The sequence below is a fragment of the Pristis pectinata genome, chromosome 14 (assembly GCF_009764475.1).
Source record: "Pristis pectinata isolate sPriPec2 chromosome 14, sPriPec2.1.pri, whole genome shotgun sequence".
In the NCBI taxonomy this organism is placed as follows: Eukaryota; Metazoa; Chordata; class Chondrichthyes; order Rhinopristiformes; family Pristidae; genus Pristis; species Pristis pectinata.
Genome location: NC_067418.1, coordinates 16,148,695 through 16,154,694, shown reverse-complemented (window position 1 = coordinate 16,154,694; position 6,000 = coordinate 16,148,695). Strand labels below are relative to the sequence as shown.

The window sequence follows — 6,000 nt, the reverse complement described above, 5'->3', positions numbered from 1 at the left end:
TTCAAATGAGACTTCATTAAAGGCCTTTTGAAAATTCAAATACACCATATGCACTGTTTTTCCTTTATCTGTTCTACCAGTTACATTCTGAAAAAGCTCCAGTAGGTTTGTCAAACATGATTTCCTTTTGATAAATCCATATTGACTTTATCTAATCCTGTTGATATTTTCTAAGTATCCTGTCATCACAGGTTATCACAAGTTCTCCTGTTTCTGATTATAGGGGACCTATATTTATCTTCACTGATCCATTTCCCTTTACACATAGAGGTTTTCAGAGTCCACTTTTACATTTATTGAATGTTTACATTCTATTTTTGCTCTCTTAATCAATCTCTGGGTCCATTTTTGCTGAATTCAAAATTTCTCCCAATCCTCACGCTTGCTACCTTTTTCTGGAAAATTTATATGACTCCTCTTTGGATCTAATATAATCCTTCTTTTGTTAAATGGTTGGATTTATTTTCTGTCTGTGTTTTTTATATCAGGAAGGACTGCAGAACTGTTATAGGTCGAACGTTCATTCCTGAAATGTTGCCCTTTGCCTATCCAGTGTCATGCCTTTCAATAAAGCTCCCCAACCTATCATAGACAACTCACACCACACACCTTCATAGATTATTTTACTTAGATTTAGGACTCTCATTTCAGATTGAACAACTTCGTCTTTTGACTTAATTAAGTATTCTATCATGTTGTAGTCTCTCTTCCTTAAAGAACCATGCAGAACCTGATTATTAACTACCCCTTCTCAATACACAGTACCCATTCTGGATCTCTTCTTCCCTAGTTAATTTCTCAATATACTGGCCTAAAAAAAACACTTAAGGAATTTTATCATCCACAGCATTATTGCTTATTTCAATTGATCAGTCTGCATGTAGTTCAAAGTCACCCATGATTACTTTAGTACTGTTGTTACTTGCATCTCTAATTCTCTGTTTGTTATCTTCCCCTATATTTCCAATACAATTTTTGAGGCCTATAGGGTCTCTTACCAATGTGTTCTGCCTCTTGGTGCAAAAGGCTGGGTCTGCTTATGGTAATCCTACTCTTAATATCTAATTTGGGTGTTAGAAGGAAAGACTCAAATTGTAAGTAGCGAGTAAGCTAAAACAGTAAATCTCAAATGCACATTGATGCAATTTAGATATGACAGAGTTTGTATATTTAGGTGAGTTTAACACTGCCACTTACTAATTCAGCTGAGGTTACCTATCAACTTAACTTTATTAAAATATTCATAATTGTTTCTTTTCTGTGAATAATATAAAACCTTTTAAATTGATTCTTATATGTATTGTAGGTAACTGAGATGTAGGAGGCACTACAATATAATTTTATTGATGACAAAGTAAAGGTCAGTAACTTAAGTGAACAGAGCAATAAATAAGTAAAATTGTGAAACAATGTCTTAAATAATTAATTTAATAGGATAATAAAAGCATGTTTTTATTCACTTCTAAATTATGTCTTCAATTAAAGAACAAACAGTTTATAATAGAACACTTGGGCATTCCAGTTGAAGATTTTTTTTGCACAATTTGAGTGAAGATTATAAAATGAAAAGCTACTATTAAAAGTAATCTCCATCAGAAGATTACCAAATATAAATGTAATTAAAACATGTCTTCATACAAATCAGTTATGTGGCATCAACATTTATTTGTGCTATTCATTTTCTGTTCCCCACAAGAAATGTAAAAATTATCCCTGTGTACAGAATGGAATGAAACCAAATCAAACAGGGTGTAATTGTATAAATGCACTGGTTACGAGATCGTACTGAATGTACCAAATCATGGTTTAGACAGTTACTTTGTCTTCATTGTTTTAAGAATTTATTTCAGTTAAACTTTGAGCCAAACTATTTGCAGTTTTAGGAGTCATATACTGAGCAAAGTGGTCCTTAGTAAACAGCCATAAATTCCTGAGACTGCAGTTCTATAATACACCCCAAAGACATTGCTACTCTGTTGTTTTGTTTTTGAAGGGATTAAAATCCTTTGAATTAAAGTATTGGAATGTTTATTCAGAGATTTATGCTTTCAGGCTTTCTATGCAAATTCTATTGGTTACCATCAGTTGGATGGGTCATAATGAGTGCACAATATAAATGCACACTATGAATTAGGCAAATATTCTATCATAATGATAGTCTGGTCAGCATTAGCAAGCAAGAAAATAGTAAACATAGATAAAAAAGATATCTTGAGAAATTTATATATCTTGAATAAGTGTTAAATGACACCAATGTTGCATTTTGATTAATTCTTTGCACCATTCAGAATCCTATTTCCAACTGTTTAATCTGTTCTTTCTTTGATCAAATACTTCAAAGAAAAATAAAAGATATTTCCCTTGCTGAAGAAAAAAAGGTTGATTTCCTTTTTTAAGCAGGTTATTTCACAATTTGGCAAAATCTCCTCCACAGGCACTGGTCAGTAACTGAATCTGAATTCATCTTCTCTGTATAAACCAATGCCTGGGAGATTGTCATTTTGTGTATGGTTTCATGCAATAATTCTGATAACGAGATTCTCCTTCATCATCCAAATAATTCAACCACATTCACAATGTGCGTGTTAATTGAAATTTGCCAGAAGAGAGTCAATGAATCTCAGGATAATGATTTCTATAATGAAGCTTTGATTTCAAATAGTAAAATGTTACTTAAAGTACAATCCAAATGTTAAACTAGTCCATTAAAAAAAGTTAATTAGTAAGTGGATCTTCCATGGCATTGCTCATAATAAGCCAGAAGGTGCAGCATGTTGTAATCCAGGCTGGAAAAGTCCCACCATTTCTCCCATTCTCATGAAAATTAAAGATGCACTGTAAACACTAAAGTATCTTGTCATTCTTTCACTCTCACTCATTTCATTACTGTGCACAAAACAGAGAGTCACTTTGCATCCTTTCTAAACATCTGCAGTATAGATCCCTCCTTTCCACTTCCCACATAAGGGTCCACTTGTGCTTACAGTTTTATGGATATATTCTTTCCTATGACAATGATGTTACATTCTCTTTCTGCCACATCCATCTCCCAAAAGAACCACTCCGAAAAAAAAACATGTAGAATTTGCCTCTCTCTCTGCTACAACTTGAATTCAATCAGACTCCTAAACTTGTTCTACCCCTCTCCAGAAGAGAATCTCCTCCACATACTTCCTCAAAATAAATGAGAAACATGTAGAAACGTATTAGTTTGATCATCCAGGTACATTAATAATTCATCCCTCCACTCTATTATCCTCTAATTATTGAGGCTTTCTAATTGTGAAGGATTTTTTTTCTGTTTTCTACTAAGATTTCAAATTGACAAGCGATTTCTCAGGAGATCCATTCAAATGAAGACATGTAAATTATTTGTTAGTATTTTAATGGAAAATTCTTTTGGTTTCAAACATTAGTCCCGGCCTTGCCACCTTCTCGATAATAACAAACTACAATGAATGAGTCCATATCCTTTTGTCATAGGCTAGCTCAGTCCAGCAAGAAGATCAGAACTGACATAAACTATCCTTGCTCAGTTGCAAGTACCCTCTGATCTATCCTAAGTAATGCTCAATGGATACTTTATGTTGAATTTTCTGTCTGATCTTCATCCTCTCCCTATTTCCTGTTTCTCCATCACTTAGAAATGAGTAGCACACAAAAATTATTTTTAATATACAAACATCTTCATGATTTGCCTTGTAAGGCGCTTCCATGGTCCTGCTCACATTCCATCCTCCTTTTGCCCTCAATGCCAAGAGAGCACTAACAGATCCAAGGCCATGCCTCATGATCCTCTAAAGGCCCAATCCAGAAGATGAAGGGGAATTAACTTCCCTGGCAACATAAAAGTAGAAGAGGATCCATAGAATCATACAGCACAGAAATACGCCCTTTGGCCCACCATGGTTATGCTGACCATCAAGTGCCTATCTATACTAATACCACTTACCAGCATTTGGTTCACAGCCTACAATAACATTAGAAATTTAAATGCTAGTCCAGTTGTTTCTTTTGCAAGAGCACCTGCCTCCACCACTTTCTCAGACAGTGCTTTACTGACTTCAGCATCCATCTGGGTGAAAGATTTACTACCTTTCTCACCATCGTATCTATCTGTGCTGCCATTTTCAGGGATCCTTGGACATATACGTCAAAATCCCTTTGTTCCTCAATACTCCCAGGGGCCCTACCATTCATGGTGTGTATACTACACTCATCTGACTCCCCTCATAATGCATCACCTTCTTCTTGTCAGGATTAAATTCCATCTGCCATTTCTCTGTCCAATTTACCAGTATTATTCTGTTGCCTAAGACTATATTCCTCGCTAACACCACCACCACCACCACCAATTTTCATGTTGTCTGCAAGTTGATAAAAATCAGTAGGTTAAGAAGATTGAAGGGTAATTAGAAAACAAGTTGGGGAAAGGGGGAAAAGTGAAGATAAATTAAAACAATGTGACAGAGGAAACAGATCTGTTAAAGGACAAGAAAGAAAATAAACTGGAAAAAAATAATAACCAAGTTTTAGAAAGAGCCGCTTGTGTTGCAATGATTGTGAGGCAAAAACATGTCTCCCCGTCTGTGTACCTGTCTCCATTAATGGGGCTTTGTATCAATGTAAAGGTATTTTTTGGACATTCCCTCCTCAGATTTTTAAAACCAGTGAGTAATTTCACAGGAGATCCACTCATTTACTTATTCAAATAATTTTCTTTGTTAGTGTATTAACAGGAAATTCTTTTTAAAAACATAGGTTTGCAAAGCTTGAGTTGTCAGTTTCTCGCACACTGATGTTTAATGGGACTAAAGTATAAGAGCATTCAGAGAACCACACACATGCAAGATGTCTAGCAGATAGTCATTCTTTTAAGCATTATTTTACTCAGTAAAAAAAAATCACAATTCATTATTGCTTTAAGAAATATATCTGCTTAGGAAGGATTACTTTGGTAACAGAAATAACTTTTTTGCTAATGGTTAATTAACTGGAGGCTATTATTATTATCATTATTATTATTAATGAATTCAATCAACTCCTTGAATGCTCTTATGCTCACTAACTAATGGCTTAACATTTTAAGATTGAACTTCTCTTAAATTTATGCTCGTTATTAACTATAGCAATTTTGTCACTTGTTGACTTTGGTGATTAATCAGTTTTTACCATTCACCGTGAACCAGAACTTGTGAAAACTACTGCAGCATCAATACACATCACATACTATGTATTTGTCAAATCAATAATCAATGGTATGGGACAGTTTCAATAAGAAAAATGGATTATTGCAGCCTTCTTTTTACTATTGCCATTAATTCTAATAAAACTCTCTAATTAGCCTCCTACTTTTCTCTAATCACCTTAATTTGATACTATTTGTCTAAAAAAGATCAGCTGGCTCGAAGTAAAAACACATCATGCTACATCATTGAATATTGGTGTGAACTAAAATGGCTGAAGTAATTGGCAAACAGAATGATTTCAAATACAAAACTGTTCTACTGTGTTATATGCAGTGCTTCTGTAGCAGACAACTTTGCATTTTCATGACCAATAACCATCGTCTCTAAATGAACACATTTTGCTCTGATTTTTGTGATCTGTTGCTCAGTCTTGTAGGGTTTCATCTGAAAGATAAAGATGAAATAGAAATCAATTTTTGGTGCATCTTCAAAGTGCTGCTTGAACAATTTCTTCTCCTTTTCATTCTATAGGGAAGTCAGCTAGTCATGTCATGATTACAAAAAAAACAAAACAAAAGCATAGACAGTGAGGTGGAGGGAGTGGGGGAGGGAGACGTGGAAGTTGGGGAAAAAGTGGAGGGATGGCAGGGAGCTTGAGGAAGCAGAGAGACTAACACGGCTGAATGCACATCTGCTGATCATGAAAGAATTAATATCATAAAAGTGGAAAAGGCCAAAGCAGATATTTTTGGCATTGGGGGTGGGGGTGGGGTGGTTTACAGGTTAGGTGGGCACTGGACAGAGTTAAAAG

At 34.9% G+C, this 6,000-nt stretch overlaps 1 protein-coding gene across 3 annotated transcripts in view; it reads right to left on the bottom strand.

Annotated features, from left to right (window-relative positions):
• Positions 1-1,412: 1,412 nt before the first annotated feature.
• Positions 1,413-6,000, bottom strand: part of luzp2 (leucine zipper protein 2) — a 242,263-nt gene continuing 237,675 nt past the window's right edge. For all 3 annotated transcript variants that reach the window (XM_052028976.1, XM_052028975.1, XM_052028977.1), the window contains one exon: positions 1,413-5,633. The gene's annotated coding sequence lies outside the window, so the exon portion shown is untranslated. The remainder of the gene's footprint in view (positions 5,634-6,000) is intronic.